The sequence below is a fragment of the Salmo salar genome, chromosome 13 (assembly GCF_965601325.2).
Source record: "Salmo salar chromosome 13, fSalSal1, whole genome shotgun sequence".
In the NCBI taxonomy this organism is placed as follows: Eukaryota; Metazoa; Chordata; class Actinopteri; order Salmoniformes; family Salmonidae; genus Salmo; species Salmo salar.
In genome coordinates this window covers 69,704,765-69,723,714 of record NC_138303.1, presented here as the reverse complement: position 1 = coordinate 69,723,714, position 18,950 = coordinate 69,704,765, and the positions used below count along the sequence as shown (strand labels likewise).

The following is an 18,950-nucleotide window of genomic DNA, read 5'->3' as shown; positions in this document are numbered from 1 at the left end:
ACCTTAACAATTATCAGTAGTGTATCTATTTACGTTAGCTACCTACTAAATAAAAATTGTAGGTTACGTTGTAACATTGTAACATTAACTGAGTGTTTTGTCTTAGAAAGTGAATGTCTACTACTGTATGTGGATGTCTGCAGTCTGTGCTACACTACCTTATGGGAGCCGGGCTGACTTTCTCTGTTCCTCAGCAGGGCTCAAGCTGGTGAACGACAAAGAGGCTGGATGTCTTTGACTCACTTGCTCTCTTTTATTCACCTTATTTTCTAACAACTGGATCCGGCCTGTGAGGGGGTTAAATCTGGACAGCGGGTGGTTTGATTTAAAAAATAAAACCACTGTGGGGGGACAACAAACTCAGTATACTTTAAAATGACTAAAACCAAATTGACTGTGTCCAGCTCGCTAATAATCACCTAAATTAAAGCTAGACAGTCAGTGAGTATCAAAAATTTAAAAAACTAAGAATAGAGGACAATCTTTATGACGCAAAGAAATATAACTCATTTTCAGTGCGCCCCCCCACCCCCGTGTGAGACCGAATGCGACCGAATGCGCCCCCCGGGGCAAAATTAGTTTGACACCCCTGCTCTAACACGTCTCAAAATGGTTTTCTTACCTTATCATCTCAGTGCTGGTAGCACATTATTTTAATATAAACATTATTTATTTTTTACAGCAGAAAATCCGGTCAAACAGTTTTGTTATATTTCAGTCTTCTCTGTGATGTATATAAAGTGTAATATTGGGATGCAAACCCCAAATTGAACACATTTCAACTATATCTGACATGGTACAGGTGTCTTCTTTTTTTAAGCCCATAACCATGTGTGAGAGGTGTATACTTTTGTTTCAAAGTAGATTTGTTTAAGACTACCAAGAAACACTCTACGTGTCCCTGATTTATTCCACTGCAGTAAAAGGTTTAAGTGCATCTTACAGGAATTGGACAATTAACCTGCTGTTTTGCATTCGTTGCCACTAAAGGGCCCCTCCTTTAGTTGTTCTGTTTGTAAAGGAGAATGTGAGGATATCATCTGTCGTCAAAGCACATTGTTTGTGCGACTTGTGTGACTGATTATGCCCTTTGAGATTAGGCAAATGGCTGTCATGTACTGTAATTAGCCCAGTAACCGTATTGAGAAATGTAACAATAGCCTGGCTAGTTAGTGTGGCAATTAAAGATTAACACACACACACGTTGTAAGTGACTCTCTCATTTCAATTGTTTCTCTCTCCTCATCTGTGCCAGGTAGCCCTCAGAGCTGCTTCTCTGCATGGAGGTAAATCTCTGTGGTTCTGTCACTGCCCAGCTCCCGTCATTGTTTTACCTATAGAGGGCAGCACTGTGTAGGAGCCGGAGGAGTATTGTGTCTAGGAGGTGTAAGTAGACGTGTGACCATCCTCATCATCATACTGCAGGACAATGCGGTTTTCACTGTGCCATAGGGCGTTCTCCTGGTGCCAGAGGTGCAGTGGTTCTCTGCTGCCTTGGGAGAGAGGGGCATCCCTTGGAAGCCCTGCCTGCAGCGAGAGCCCCAACCTGGGCTTGGTAGAGACACAGCAGCCTGTGGAACCAAAGCGAGCTGTACCGAACCGTCTTGGTGGAACGAGTGAGTGCTTGGGTGGGAGTCAGGTTTGACGCGGATAGCGTTCCTAAGCGGTACGTTAGCATTAGGCCTGTATCCATCTGTAGATGCTGTGGTTGGTGGTGAGGGTAAGAGTGGGGTGGGAGTAGGAGTAGGAGTGGGAGTGAGCCTGGATCCTGGCTGCGGGTCTAGGGATGTCAGTGGGGGTGGGGGGGGGGCTCAGGTAGCAGTCTCTCTGTCTGGCTTTGCCCCCCTGAGTTTGGGATTGACTGTCCACTGAGCTTTATTGTCTTTGTAGATCTGAGTAACCTGTGAGTAGGGGTTGTAAAAAACAGAACACACATGTGGAATAACATCACAGTAACCAATAGGCTAACAGTGATATAATCAGCTCAACAACGACAATAATGAAAAAACAAAATACTAGTTCAGGGTTAGGTCAATATCAATGATGTAGGAAATCAGGACTTCCTGCATTGGTTAAAATAACGCTTGATCGATGAGTCTTACAGTCTGTAATGCATCTAAGAAGGACCCTATCTGACCAAGGAAAATATGGTAATAATAACCAAATATTTCAAGAACCAGGAGGATGCCAATGTACTGGACATTTTCTTTAATTGATATGCAACCTCAATGTACTTCATGTGATGGAGAAAAACCAAAAAGTACTTGAAATTATTATTTTGAAAAATACAACCTCTAAATGTACTTCCCATGATTGAGAAAAACAAAAAATACACTTAAAATTATTATTTTAAACCATCACATTTTCAATTTGTGAACAACATAAGAGGGGTATCATCTGTTCGTTAACTCAACATATCAGTGGGACAATGGATGGAAGATTCCACCCAAAATGCAGAAAAATACCCCTCTTTCCTTATGTAACTGATGCTTTGTGGCTATTGTCGTGGCCATGGCCGTAGAGGGCCTTTCATGTAATGTCGGAGCTCCTCTGAGCATGGCCCTCACAAATTATTCTGCTGGGCTCCGAGGCTGTGTGCCTCAGCATCTAATGCCTCTGATTTAGCAAACACCAGCTTTCCCTCATTCTAATGGGAAAATATTTACACTCCTCTCCTCTGCCAAGGCAGCATTAGGGTGACCGCTCAAGTGCTCAAAATAATGATGCTTCTCCATCCCCCTCGCTTTTCCCCGCCTGTAGAGGCTCCGTTTCAGGAGTGTTTTCAGGCGAAGGCCCTATTGTGCCTCGACAACTCTATCAGACAGAGATTGGGTCTGTCGTGGGGGTAAAAGGAAAATCCCAGGTGACAGTAGTGCACCTACTGTGCAGACATATTCATCTTGAACAGAAAGCTCCGCGCTGGAATGTATGCGTTATAAGGCAATGGGGATGTTTTTGTAAGCAACCCCCACCAAAAACACACACAGGAGAGAAAATCAATGGGATCATAATGTGAAAAGGAGTGGAGAGGGTCCCACCTTGAGTTGCTGGGTTTTTTGGAGCCACCTCAGCTCTGGGTCTGAATTGTCCTCTTGGCTTTCCTCCTCCTGGCTCCCACAATGGTAATCTCCTCAGTAGTATCCTAAATCTTTGGATAGAAATGGAGAAAAGATTAAGGAGAGTGGGGAAAAAAGTGTCATTCAAAATTAAAGAGCCCCTCATGGGACAGCTTGAAAGACATCAGGTATCTAGATAGGAACATTTTGGTCTGTGCTGTGTAACACTGTATGAATACATGGTTTGCGTAAGAGCAAAGCATATTGGAGGTAAACATTTCAAGGCACGATAAACTGCGAGTTAATCAATGACAGTCCAGTCAGGTGCACAATACTCAAAACCGCCCAATATATCCCTTATTTTCCCCAAATAATGACAAAAACACTCCAAAGAAAAATACTATTTTGAGAGAATGCATTTTGAGGCACTAAACTGCATGCTTAAAATGTGTTACAAGAATACTGGGCAAAAACATTGTATTGATGCTTCGCTAGCCACCAAACCCACTCTACTCTGTCAAATCTGTAGCATAGGCCTAACCTATATATATATATATATATATATATATATATATATTTTAGTAACCTGCACAACAATCAATTACCTCACGTTTCGGCCTAACCTTCCACAAACCCTCACATTATATCCATTCTCCTTCGTGTTGTCCTATAATGCACCGTTTTTGAGAGAGAATGTCTTCAGCTAATGCCGTAATGAAAATCATTTAGTTAACTTGGAGGCCTCCCTTGGCATCCGAAGGACAATCTGAGAGGATCGATGGTATTGACAGACTGAGGAGTTCCTTGTTGAATGCCACTAATTCTGGGAGAGTGAATAGGCGAAGGTCAGAGAGAGTGAGTGGATGGAGTTGTAATATATCCATCAATAAGTGTGGCGTCAAACTGTTCTGTCTATCTGCTGAAAGGCCAGGTATGCGGGGAGCTGGGCTGATAACACGATGCAGTGTCCTCCCTATCTGGGCAAGAAGGCACACAGATGATAGCTAAGCGGCGAAAAAAGCAGAGCCAGTGTTGCAATAACAAGCAAATGAAAGAAGTAACTGAATGATATTCTATTTTGGTCTGAAGAGGGACATTTTTGGATTACTATCATGGTGGGATTTAGTGCAGGATACATATGACGTTATGGCCTATCCTCTAACAGAAACCGGTGCTAAAATGGCTGCCAGCTAATAATCTAGGTGGACCAAAAAAATCCATAGAAATACATTTTATGAGTAGTAGCCTAACTTCTCAATGTGAAACCAGGGAAAACTAGGCCTATATTGTATCATTTACATTTCAATGGCAAATATTTGAAAAACAGGTCACTTTAAATTATGATATTTAAAGATTGGTTATGTAACAAAGTTTGCTGTTGGTCATTTGGCACATCAAACTCAAGGTGATCCTAACAGTGTCCAGATGTGACACTGTTGGAGCAGCAGCTGTTTTGTGTATAGATCAGTAACAGGTGTCAATGATTCCACCACATACACCATCCATCCATCCACCCACCCACCCACCCACCCACCTCTCTCTCCCCAGCTCTCCTATGGCAAGACAGGCCACAACCTCTGCCCGTGCCCCCTGCCACTGCCTTTTGTCACCCATTATAAAAGTCCCAATCAATTGGAGCCAAATGATCTAAGCCAAATTGCATTTTGAGCATCGTAAGCTGTGTAATATCTATTCTGCTAAATTGGGGTCGTAATTGTCCTCCTCTCTGCGAGATGGGCCACAACAAAGTCCAGGCAATCGCGGCATGCCATTTTATCTCGAGCCGCCCAGGAAATATCAGCTTTTGCAATGAAGACTTCAAAGGGCCGCGGATCTTGGATTGCTATTTGCTTGCTATTGTGGCCAGGCCCAGGCAATCTTGATTAGGTGTTTACACTGAGGTAGGGTATATAGTGGCAGAGAGCCCCCGGGAGGCTTTGGTCTAAAGCTATTAAGAGATTGTACATTATGTCCCATGGCTTTGAAGTGAGGGCCTGAGAGACAGGCGAGGGACTCGGCGGGCTGAGTGCAATAGCTGAAGATTGCTGCTGCTACTTCTGTCTTTATCAAAGGGGGCCACTGCTGGAGCCCATCGTTGCTCCTGCCACTCGCCGGCTACAAAGTTGGCGCATTACAAGATTGTGTACATTTAATAACACTGCTAATTATCGCAAGTTGGTTTCCAACGGTCTCGTCGGTCAAATACCAAATTGGGCCTTTTAAAGAGAGCCCAAGGAGCATGCTTAGCTGGGCTCGGATAATGATGGTGGTGAAACTGATGCGATTTGGCTAGGGAATTGGCTTCTTTTGAAGGACATTGTGGACAAAGAGAAGGAAGCGCAAAATGTGCAGCAGAAGTATCCAAACCTAAAATGATATCAGAACAGAATGAGTAGGCCTGGTAATTGTGACTTGTGTTTGTTCTGCTGTTTTGGCTGTTTGAAGAGTGCAACTCCATCTTCGCTGAATGGCTATCCTTATACAAATTATACAACAACAAATCCTTCTACAAATGTTCTAAGAATGTTGGACTGCTTCATTTCATGGTGCTGGGTTTCATCAAGGATGCGGTAACAGCCACAAGCTGGATCATTCTCAAACGAATGCACTAAAATAGGATTTTGCCTACACTACATGCAAATGGTTGACTGAAACTTTTATCCACAATGTCAGCCCTTGAGTAAAATATGTTGTGTAGTCAGTAGTAGCAATTTGAAACTAACAAGCTAAGTCAGAGGAGACTGGAAAAACAGACTGTTTTGGGGAGGGAGAAGGCCTGGCTCTTTTTGCTGTACAATGCTAACGGCTCTTGACTATGCTAATCTGGATGATACAAGACATTGTGACAGGCCTAGGGGCTCAGATGGATAGATGGTAGATGGGGAAAAAGGGTTTGGAGATATAGCTACCAGAGAAGCATATACCCCAGCACAGAGGGAGCAGGTTACCGTCCTCAGCCAATTATGCCCCTGTGCCAGGTGCAGGGGGATATCTAAGAGGCTATTGGTAACCATGCCTCTCTGATGTTCTTAATAGCTACTGTTGTACAGATCAACTCATAATAGGCACTACATAGCCAGACATGGCTCCCTTTCCCTTCTCAGAGTGGATGGCAATTGAAAACAGCATTGCTCCTGCCAAATTAATTTTCCAGACTGGGTCATAGACCGCTGCTGCATATTCTTGTTTCCATGTGAGCCAAAATTACATATTCATGTTTTGGATGATAGAAATGGACGGGCATGAGTCTGGTTAGATAAAAGTTTTTGCTTTGTGCTTTCTTTTATTTAAAAGGATATTAGGATAAACTAGGAAGATGTTTTCAAATATTATGGTTAAGGAAAGGCAGTCTATCATTTTGCTCATATTTGCCATTGAGAGGATTCAAAAGATAATCGAAATTTGAAGCTGACTATTGATAATGGCAACGTTTAATATTCAGGAACACAATGGATACGTTTAGAGAAGGCTATTTCCAAAGAATCTGACAATCTTCACATCAGGAGAGTGTGAGTACTACGGCGTTGGATCATGTAATGTTAAGACACTGTTTACCCTTTATCTTCAACAGCCAATTGTTGTTGTTGCCTGAACGAGTGTCTATTATTCTCATAAGAATTTAAAAACCAGTGACAAAAAAATAATTTCATATATTATATATTTCAGTGAGGTGCAGTCTACTCTGCAATCCTTCTAATGGAATATCAGTGGTCAATGTCAAAGCCTTCGTCTGCGTCATAAATGCCAAACTCAGCGTAATATCTATATTTTTTTAAACGGCAAAGTAAGTTTACAGACGTTAACAAGACTGAATATTGACCTAGCACGTTTTAATTACTTCTCTCCAGAGACGCCGGGCAGCATTTAAAGTCAGTATTATGGAATTACAAAACACATAACAGGTATCATCATAGGTATCAAACACCAGTATACTACGGTGCAATAAAATGTAAATAAAATAGCCATTGACCCAAGACCAAGACAACCCCCTCCCATCCCCTATACCATAGGCGAAATTGCCACAGGGTATGGGGGGACATGTCCCCCCAATATTCAGAACAGGTCGATTCGTACTCCCAATCATTTCTTTAAAATAATATAATTTTTATATACAGTATTTGGGTGGGGGGGTTGTGGGTCCCATTTCCTTCAGATTGCATATGAACACGTCATAAGCAATGGCAAAATGTGTAAAATTGCAGGATATTAGCTTTAACGGTTGACTTTGGGTTTGAAAAACGGTCCAACTCCTTCTCTTTCTCAATTTTCAAACAGAAATGGGGTGTGCCTTTGGTGTTTCATCGATGTGTCATTCTGGTCATGCGTGTTGTGACCATCTGTATCTAGTTTGTTAGCTAAAATAGCCACTTGTAGCTATCAAGTAACTCCTCCAGTATGTGCAGGGATGGCCCTTAAATGTACACGGAGAGCTAACTTTAATGATATTCATATCAATCTCTCATGGTTCAAAATAGAAGAGAGTGACTTCATCACTACTTGTTTATGTAAGAAGGAGTTGTCTGTATAAACTACTAGCACACAGCTCGGACACCCATGCATACCCCACAAGACATGCCACCAGAGGACTCTTCACAGTCCCCAAGTCCAGAGCAGGCTAAGGGAGGCACATGGTGTTACATAGAGCCATGGCTACATGGAACTCTATTCCACATCAAGTAACTGATGCAACAGTAGAATCAGATTTAAATAACAGATAAAAATACACCTTATTGAACAGTGGGGAATATGAAGAGACACACACAGACAGGCACAGACACATGTATACTCATAAACATGATGACACATGCACTCTACACACATGTACACCAGAGGCGGTCAGTGGCCTTACTTCTATTACAGCATATTGGATGACTCTCATTCATATTCCATTCACCCAGTTCAATGTGTCATGACTAGAGGTCGACCGATTAATCGGAATGGCCAATTAATTAGGGCCAATTTCAAGTTTTCATAACAATCGGTAATCCGTATTTTTGGCCACCGATTTGGCGATAAAATATTTTTTTTAATGTATATATTTTTTTTAACCTTTATTTAACTAGGCAAGTCAGTTAAGAACACATTCTTATTTTTAATGACGGCCTAGGAACGGTTGGTTAACTGCCTTGTTCAGGGGCAGAACGACAGATTTTTACCTTGTCAGCTTGGGGATGCAACCTTACGTTAACTAGCCCAACGCTCTAACCACCTGCTTTACGTTGCCAAGGTAAGTTGCTAGCTAGCATTAAACTTATCTTATAAAAAAAAACAATCAATCAATCATAAACACTAGTTAACTACACATGGTTGATGATATTACTAGTTTATCTAGCCTGTCCTGCTTTGCATATAATCGATGTGGTGTGCATTCGCGAAAAAGGACTGTCTTTGCTCCGACGTGTACCTAACCATAAACATCAATGTCTTTCTTAAAATCAATACACAAGTATATATTTTTAAACCTGCATATTTAGTTAACCTCTATGGGACCGGCGGGACGAATTCGTCCCACCTACGTAACAGCCAGTTGAATCCTGTGGCGCGATTTTCAAAACCTTTGAAATGCTATTACTTCAATTTCTCAAACATATGACTATTTTACAGCATTTTAAAGACAAGACTCTCGTTAATCTAACCACACTGTCCGATTTCAAAAAGGCTTTACAACGAAAGCAAAACATTAGATTATGTCAGCAGAGTACCAAGCCAGAAATAATCAGACACCCATTTTTCAAGCTAGCATATAATGTCACAAAAACCCAGAAGACAGCTAAATGCAGCACTAACCTTTGATGATCTTCATCAGATGACAACCCTAGGACATTATGTTATACAATACATGCATGTTTTGTTCAATCAAGTTCATATTTATATAAAAAAACAGCTTTTTACATTAGCATGTGACGTTCAGAACTAGCAAATTCCCCGCAAACTTCCGGGGAATTCGCTAACAATTTACTAAATTACTCACGATAAACGTTCACAAAAAGCATAACAATTATTTTAAGAATTATAGATACAGAACTCCTCTATGCACTCGATATGTCCGATTTTAAAATAGCTTTTTGGTGAAAGCACATTTTGCAATATTCTAAGTACATAGCCCAGGCATCACGGGCTAGCTATTTAGACACCCGGCAAGTTTAGCACTCACCAATATCACATTTACTATTATAAAACTTTGATTACCTTTTGTTGTCTTCGTCAGAATGCACTCCGAGGACTGCTACTTCAATAACAAATGTTGGTTTGGTCCAAAATAATCCATCGTTATATCCGAATAGCGGCGTTTTGTTTGTGCGTCCCAGACACTATCTGAAATGGTATATCAGGGTCGTGCGCATGGCGCAATTCGTGACAAAAAAAATCTAAATATTCCATTACCGTACTTCGAAGCATGTCAACCGCTGTTTAAAATCAATTTTTATGCCATTTTTATCGTAAAAAAGCGATAATATTCCGACCGGGAATGTCCATTTAGCTAAACAGAGGAAAGTAAACAAAGCTTTCGGTCGACGCGGGCACGAGCCTGAGTCTCACAGTACTGTAACCAGCCACTACCCAAACGCGCTACTTTTTTTCAGCCAGAGCCTGCAAAGCCACGATTCAGCTTTTTACCGCCTTCTGAGACCCTATGGCAGCCGTAGGAAGTGTCACGGGACAGCTAAGATCCTCACTCTTCAATAAACAGAGACAAGAAGAACGACACCTTGTCAGACAGGCCACTTCCTGCATGAAACCTCCGTTTTTTGCCTGCCAAATGAGTTCTGTTATACTCACAGACACCATTCAAACAGTTTTAGAAACTTTAGGGTGTTTTCTATTCATATGTAATAAGTATATGCATATTCTAGTTACTGGGTAGGAGTGGTAACCAGATTAAATCGGGTACGTTTTTTATCCGGCGGTGTAAATACTGCCCCCTAGCCCTAACAGGTTAATATTGCCTGCTAACATGAATTTCTTTTAACTAGGGAAAATGTGTCACTTCTCTTGCAAACAGAGTCAGGGTATATGCAGCAGTTTGGGCCGCCTGGCTTGTTGCGAACTGTGAAGACTATTTCTTCCTAACAAAGACAGCAGACTTCGCCAAATGGGGATGATTTAACAAAAGCGCATTTGCCAAAAAAAGCACAATCGTTGTACTGTACCAAACCATAAACATCAATGCCTTTCTTAAAATCAATACACAGAAGTATATATTTTTAAACCTGCATATTTAGCTAAAAGAAATCCAGGTTAGCAGGCAATATTAACCAGGTGAAATTGTGTCAGTTCTCTTGCGTTCGTTGCACGCAGAATCAGGGTATACAGAATCTGGCTCATTGCGAACTAATTTGCCAGAATGTTATGGAACTATGAAATAACATTGTAGGTTGTGCGATGTAACAGGAATATTTATACTTATGGATGCCACCCGTTAGATAAAATACGGAACGGTTCCGTAAGTCACTGAAAGAATAATGTTTTCGAGATGATAGTTTCCGGATTTGACCATATTAATGACCTAAGGTTTATTATATTATAGTTAAGTCTATGATTTGATATTTGATAGAGCAGTCTGACTGAGCGGTGGTAGGCAGCAGCAGGCTCGTAATAGTCAAAGATATATGGTTTAGAGAGAAATAGTCGACGCGCCATAATTCTTGTAATAACTTGCGGCTGAACTTGAAAGGGGTTCCTTCATTATTTTACCGTTCATGTCTTCAATAGAGAATGTCTTGATCTACTTCAAATAAGGTCTGTGTTTTGTGCTTAAACCGCCTCGGCGTTTTGATACCCGTGTAAATGTCACTAGGTAACGTTTGTCAACATATTTTCATAAATCCACTCTACAAAAAAAATGATCTTCGCTTATATTGATCAGAGTTATATCCTATGGATATCCACACAGTTATACAATTGGCAAGGTGGTGTAAGCCTAAACCAAACACAGACCTTATTTTAAGTAAATCTAAAAATATCCTATGGAATAAATGAAGGAACCGCTTTTCAGATTTTGCTAGAAGGTGTCATGGGAATTGTGACTCGCACTTTGGTAGTCAATTCTTACCATGCCCATTATTAAAATAAGATTTCCTGCATATAGAAATTACAGTTTTTGTTTTCAGCATTCATCACAGGTAACTTAAACTCTGTCTCCTAAGCAGACTCTTCAGTATCGTTGTCACTTCAGAGCTGTGTGTGTGTGTGTGTGTGTGTGTGTGTGTGTGTGTGTGTGTGTGTGTGTGTGTGTGTGTGTATATATATATATATATATATATACATATTACAAAAAAATAAAAATAATAATTGGCCGATTAATCGTCAGCGGCTTTTTTGGTCCTCCAATAATCGGTATCGGTATCGGCGTTGAAAAAAAAAAAAATCATAATCGGTCGACCTCTAGTCATGACGTTGGCCTGTGGGTAAGGTTTATGACCCCCCATAAATACCTTTCTCCCTTCCCCTCTCTCTTTGACCCTACTGAAGGACTTTTGAATAGCCTTTGTTAAATATAGTGAGTCTGGGAACATCAAACAAGTGGGGGTAAAGGAACCATATTTTGGTAATAGAACCAGTTGGAAATATACCAGGTACTTAATGAGTATGGATGTCAGTTCGGTTGTCATCTGAGACATTATGACTGATGACAGGACGACATAAACTGTACCTGGGAAAGTCTACACATTCTAGTTATCAGATTCACATGGAATTGTTGTGCAATTTAAATGTTTGATATTGAAACTGTTTGTTAGGAGATTAAATGTAATTTTAGCTTCCAAATGAGAGAATTGGGTTTTCATAAGGAAAGAGCCCTGACCAATCAGTGGCCCGCCCCTGTGAAGAGACAGGGGTTATAAACGATGAAACACACCCTTCTCCCCTCGCCACTATATAAGTCAGTGACAAAATGTAAACAGTCTGTTCCGGGTACGTGAGGTCTGCAGCCTCTGCGTTAAAAGGACACACATGTCAAGTACAGAACTAAGCCAACCTCAGCGTGAGCTTTGGTTGCGAATGGTATGAACTTTGAACTCTGATTCACTACAGAAGTGATACTTCCTAGCCGTTGAATTAGCAGCGGCCGCTGTAGACGTGGGCTAGGAAAGGACGGACGACGTATTCAGTCTAACACAACGAAGATACTACAACGTATCCATTTTACCACCAGTGACATTCTTCCGAGGACAGGAAGATCTCTGTTGGCCAACACGGCCAGCATCTACGACCAACCTACCGAAGCGCAGCTCAGAGTAAATATTTATTGCATTTTCCTTTTCCAAATGGGCGGTAATTTAGAATGCATACGATAATGTATTTACGATGGCATAGCTGCTTTCTCTGTTCCTCAGTCTTCCCGCTCTTTCATTCAAGCCAAACCCCCTTTCTTTGTGTAACAAGCCGCCATGCCTGTTTAGCCCACTAGGGCACATTCTCCTATCATTTCCTTGTAACCATATCTGTTGTGCATTACTGTGAATTATTTAGTTAGCAAATAAATGAGTTTAAGACAATTGATGTATGGATGACTCATAGTGAAGACTGGGTTCGTGCAGATAACCAACAATTTACGACGTTTGGAATGAGATTGACGTGAGGTAAATAACACATCATTAAAGGAGACTAATCGATCAGATATTATAATATCTGAAAGTTATATTAGGAAAATTATAACTTTGTAATCTGAATATTTTCCTTGGTGCCCCGACCTTCTAGTTAATTACAGTTACACGATTAATCAGTTTAATCGCGTAATAATAATTACAGAGAGTTATTTGATAAACATGTCTTCCGTTTTAATGATGCCAAAGACACGACAAATGTAACAGCGATTTAGGCTACTAGGTTAAAGCTACTACATAATACTCAAATTTTCCCAATACTCATCATGAGGTTGCTACAACCTAGTCTATGAATGAAAGTTTACAAAGTAGGTGCACACATGTCGAGAAACAAATTTGAGGTGGCAGACAGTGACATTCAATACTGCCTTGCACATTACACTCTTGCCTGCATCTAGCTGATGTAGGGTGTAATCATTAGTCCAACAGTTGCAAACAAGAGTTGCTATTTGTACACATGCAGGTATGTTTATCCCCGTTTTGTTCTGTTTGCTTCCGTTTAAGAAAAGTTTTTCAACAGAATCGGCGGGAATGAATACACCCCTGATCACACGTAAACAGAGTTCACTCTCATAACAGCCACGTTCACTCTCTGCCCCCCCCCCCCCCCCCAGAACCGCTAGTGCTTTCAGTACTAGATTAATTCTCTGATCCTTTGATAGGATGGACAACATGTCAGTTCATGCTGCAAGAGCTCTGATAGGCTGGAGGACGTCCTCCGGAAGTTGTCAAGTTGTCATAATTACTGTGTAGGTTTATGGAAAGGGAGCCTCCTAGGTTTTGTATTGAAGTCAATGTACCCAGAGGATGGAAGCTAGCTGTCCTCCGGCTGCACCATGGTGCTACCCTACAGAGTACTGTTGAGGCTACTGTCGACCTTCATTGCAAAACAGTATGTTTTAATCAGTTATTTGGTGATGTGATTATATTTAGTATAGTTTTATCAAATTTTTTTTTTTTTTTTTTATGTTTTACAATAAATAAAAAAATATGACTAGTGTGGTAGTAGATTAGTGGCCTGAGGGCACACACTTAATGTGTTGTGAAAAGTGTTATGAAATGTAATGTCATGTAATATTTTTTATTGGATCTAACTACCTTGCCAGCAGCTAATGGGGATCCTTAATAAATACAAATATGTAATTTCACAGGATTTGTTTTTGGAAGGAAGCTGTAGAGATTGATAAGAAATGGCACTTCTGTAGCCAAATATCGTATTCATATTTTATTTTGTTTCTAAGCATTAAAATTACCTGCTATTATGGTGCATCGATCAGTTATACAGTTTAAAGACATTATTTTTGATTTTTTGCCCAAAGTCAACCTTTAAACTAACTGTCCAGTGTTTCCAGATTTCTATTAAATATAACTTATTACAATATTACAATATGAGTGAAATATTTTTTCCTTCCAAAAGTTTTTAATTAAGTATGTTAAAAAGCAGCTTCCTGTGTTGGAATGGGCGTACCCCAACAACAGAATGGTGTGGGTGTATACCGGTCATTAAAAATATTCATCCGAGTAGACCGCTGATTGGCCAGCTCATTCTCCTCAGTGTATTTTAAGTGTTTTTTTTATCCAATTTATGCTTTGGCCACAAATGCGAGTATAGGATGAGTCAGCAACATTATTTGGGAATAAGATAACAGAATATGTAATTTTAAAAGTGAGATTTTCACTGGATAGTTACTTTAAAAGTGCAACATTTTCTCTCAGCCTCATGGCAAAATGTGTGAAGTAGCAAGAAATTTGCTTTAAAACTGCTAAATTTTATTTCATCCTTATAGCAAAATGTGAAGAATAGCACGAGATGAGCTATAAAACTGCAAACTTTTCTCAACGTCTATTGTTTGTCCACCCCAATATCTACAACACACTTTCGCCATTGCCCTATACAGAGACACAGCACCTTACCACAAGAATTTCAAAACGACTAGCCCAAATGTTAATTTCCACAATAAAAAATGCCTTAGTGTATGAGTGGTATGGGACATGGCCTTCACTAATCCAGTGAGAGTGTGAACTATCCTAACCATTTTAAATTATCATTATCCAATAGCCTAAGTCCGTAAGGGCATGTAATAGGTTACAGTGAACAGTGGGGTTTTATAACAAACATTTTCTCTCTCATTTTCAACAGTAAAATGTCTTCATTCTGTAGGCCTATGAGTAGAATATGACTTGTTTTTCACTATACCGGTGAGATTGTGTGACTTATTGAAACTGTCATTTTATTAAAGAAATTTAAATAATTGTCTATTCTTGTGTAAGTGGTGTTTATTTTGTATATAATCATGTCTTGTGCAAAAACAAAAACTCCCTTTGAGGACAACACCATTTTCTGCTGCTACATCTAAGGGAACTGGAAGCTTGTAAAATGAGAGACATGGGAGACTTTCTCCTTCCATTCGCCGTGTGTATATCTTCTCACCTTCCTGAGGGGAAAAAAAAGTACATTTCACATGTAAATGTCTGTTGGTTAATCCCTCTCAGCTCGTTTAAATTGGAGTACGGAACAAACCATTAAACATCCTGTTGATTTACACTGCGCTCACATCAGGTAGTGAGTGGGTTTAGTAGAGATTGGGTGAAAGGATGTGAATTTATCACTATGTTTGTGCAGCTCCTAGTGACAGATTTTAAAACTGCAACCTATTCAAACAGAGAGAGGCAAAAATAATGTTGCAAGGGTGTGAGTGAACAGCAGGAGAGCCCACATGTGGTCTTATTTCTCTTCAACCTAGAATAACTGCATACAAAACCACGAATTCAGAAACCTTGTAATGAAAAAACACAGCTTAACTCACCAAATAAATCTAACTGATTTGAGCTATCTGATTTCACCTCCTTCTGGCTGAGTTAATCCCCAGTGTCACTCTGTTGCATTCAATGATGTCAATTTGTAAGTCGCTCTGTATAAGAGCGTCTGCTAAATGACTTAAATGTAAAATGTAAACGATCTCGACAAACCATTTGTGTATGGACCTCACTTTGTGCACGGGGGCATTGTCATGCTGAAACAGGAAAGGGCCTTTTGCAAACTGTTTCCACAAAGTTGGAAGCACAGAATCATCTAGAATGTCATTGTATGCTGTAGCGTTAAGATATCCCTTCACTGGAACTAAGGGGCCTAGCCCGAACCATGAAAAACAGACCCAGACCATTATTCCTCCTCCACCAAACTTTACAGTTGGCACTATGCATTGGGGCAGGCATCCGCCAAACCCAGATTCTTCCGTTGGACTGCCAGATGGTAAAGCGTGATTCATCACTCCAGAGGAACGCATTTCCACTGCCCCAGTCCACGCTTGGCATTGCACATGGTGATCTTAGACTTGTGTGTGGCTGCTCGGCCATGGAAACCCATTTCATGAAGCTCCCAATGAACAGTTATTCTGCTGACGTTGCTTCCAGTGGCAGTTTGGAACTCGGTTAGTGAGTGTTGCAACTAGGGCTGTTGCAGTGACCGTATTACCACTACACCGGAGGTCACGAGTCATGAAGGCAGTCAAATTCCACGTGACCGTTTAGTCATGGTAATTAGGCTTCTCCAAGCTCTGACTCATGGTCATTAGTAGCCTACCAAACTTGCTAACTGCCTGGTACTCAGCACTCTATTGTCCCTCTAATCACTCTGACATCAATGCAAATGTTATGGAAAATCTAATCAAACACTTCATGAGGGCCCATGAGCTCATGTTGCGCAACATTTCTATAAGCTATGCAATTGCGTGAGAAAACAGAGTGATGACCTCAACTAAAAAGAGGAGGATCCCATCAGATTTCTATAGACTAGGTTTACTATATTTATTTCTCAACTTTCCTAATATTTAAGCACATTGCTTCTCTTTACAACAGGAGTATAGCCTACCTGGCTGGCATGATAATGAACCACAGGAAAAGCGTCCTCCATTTGCTATTTAAGTGCATAGATGACATGTATTTTTTCCCGCTGCCCAGGTTTCGAGACAGGTGCATGATTATGGTCCATTCTGAATCAAAACAAATTTCAAACATATTATTTAGTATATGTAAAGACAAGATTAAATCAAGAACAGTCTGTTGGGTGACAATATAAGCCCATCACTTGTGAATTCTATATTATAATTTGTGAATGATGCCCAGCATAAGGAACTGCCTTGTTTTGCGACTTTTTCTAATCATAGTCACACACCTCATGTAGCCTAGCCCATAGGACTATATGTTTTGACAAGGTTTGTATCACAACTAAAGTGGCCAAATAACTTCTTAAATTTAAGCACATTAATCCACTTTACAAGGGGTTTAGAGCCTAACTGGTATATATAAGCAGCGGTGATTGATTATGGTGTTTTCCCTCTAATGGAACATTCACGCTTATAGCCTACTGCCATGTGTGTATTGCTGCGCTTATAATGTGAAGAAATAGCCTAATAGTTTATCAACATTTTAAGCTAAACGTTCTGATCTGTTGCGTCAGCCACATTGCATAAAAAACTTTTTTTTGTATTAATTTGGGATCTATTGCACACCACAACTGTCCCAGACTGTGTTTGTAATATTTATTTCTCGCACAGAATAGAATAGGTCGACTTTTGTACTATGGGAGATAGTAGATTGACAAAGGCTAGTGCTTTTGCTGTTCGTTAGGCCTACTGATTTTGTTGGCTGATGAAAAGTAAATGTGTACAGTATCTTCAATATGCACCTCGGAATTGGATAAGGACACGCGCAGTTGCGTCCCTGATGTGTCTGTCTTCACTTGTAGCCTAGTAGAAAGACCTGATCACCTGATGGAGGGCCATGTGAGTGAGAGGCGCTTCGGATTGCGCAGCACTCAGAGAGAAGGGCACAACCCAGCACACCGAGCCTCAAAAGACATGGATTTTTTTAGTTTGCATTACGGCCACAAAGGGGATGCCACCGGGAAATTCGAGGCATTATCAAGTGCTGTGAAATTGTGAATGAGAGACTATTGAAGTGTGTACAGACTGCGCAAAAAATAAAGCAGACTCATGCCCTTCAAGCAACATTTTCAAATCATCATTAGTCTCATCATGCAGCCTTACAATGTATTTAAAATCAAAACATATAGCCCAACGTTTGTAGAACAATTAAAGTTACATTAATATCTCTAAATTAAGCATATAGGAGTAGCGATTTCTTTGTTAACTGCTCAACACAGAATAGCCACATGTGCGCACTCCCTCAAATCGTTTGGAGAAAATATTTATATTATATTCAGCTTTGTTCAATTGTATTCTTCATACTATAAAATAATATAAAATAATGCCACCGAATTCTAAGCAAATCTTGTCTGGTAAATGAACTAGTGTAGCCCACAGCCATTTGGCATAGCCACGTCAGGACCTAACGTAAGAACAACTCAGAGTATGCTATTCTTTTCTTCTGAAATAGACTACAATTTCTTCATATCATGCTTCTTTAGAACTGTCTAAAATAAATAATGGATTTATTGTGAAGGTGTAAGCTATAGTACATGGATTTATTGGACTTTTTAAAATGTAGATGTTCCAAAGGTATTGTTGCTTGTAGGCTATGTGTGGAAACCAGGAGATGCCAAATGTGTTTATGTTAATTACGGGTCAATTACCATGAGACTGACAGTTATTTACTTGACAATCACCGGCTGACAAAATTGAGTGACTGCCACAGCCCTAGTTGCAACCAGGGACAGGGGTTTTTACGTGCTATGCCCTTCAGCACCCACAGGTCCCATTCTGTGAGCTTGTGTGGCCTACCACTTTGAGGCTGAGCTGTTGTTGCTCCAAGACGTTTCTACTTCACAATAACAGCACTTACAGTTGACTGAGGAAGCAGGGCAGACATTTGATGAACTGACTTGTTGGAAAGGTGGCATCCTGTGACAGTGCCATGTTGAAAGTCACTGAGCTCTTCAGTAAGGCCATTCTACTGCCAATGTTTGTCTATGGAGATTGCATGGCTGTATACTCAATTTTATACACCAGTCAGCAATGGGTGTGGCTGAAATAGCCGATTCCACTAATTTGAAGCGATGTCCACATACTTTGTATAAATAGTGTAACTAGTGGAATTTGAATTTTCTTTAGTTACCAACCTCAATCAGAACACTATAATGTCAAAGCTCAATGTGACTGATTAAAACATCAAAGGTACAATAGGCTGGCCTTTGTTAAAATAAAATAGAAATGGAAGATCCTATTATTGTCATTGAATTCAAAAGTATTAGGACCAAGTAGGCCACCATCCCTGAAATAAAGATTTGGGGAAAACTAGAACACAACAAGCTTTGAAAGGTCAGAAGTAC

The 18,950-nt window shown here is 40.3% G+C and overlaps 1 long non-coding RNA gene across 1 annotated transcript in view; it reads right to left on the bottom strand.

The window, feature by feature from the left end:
• Nucleotides 1-18,950, bottom strand: part of LOC145860058 (uncharacterized) — a 66,898-nt gene that overhangs the window by 10,154 nt on the left and 37,794 nt on the right. Inside the window, exon 2 of the long non-coding RNA XR_014380141.1 lies at nucleotides 3,039-3,148. This is a non-coding gene — a long non-coding RNA (uncharacterized LOC145860058). The remainder of the gene's footprint in view (nucleotides 1-3,038; nucleotides 3,149-18,950) is intronic.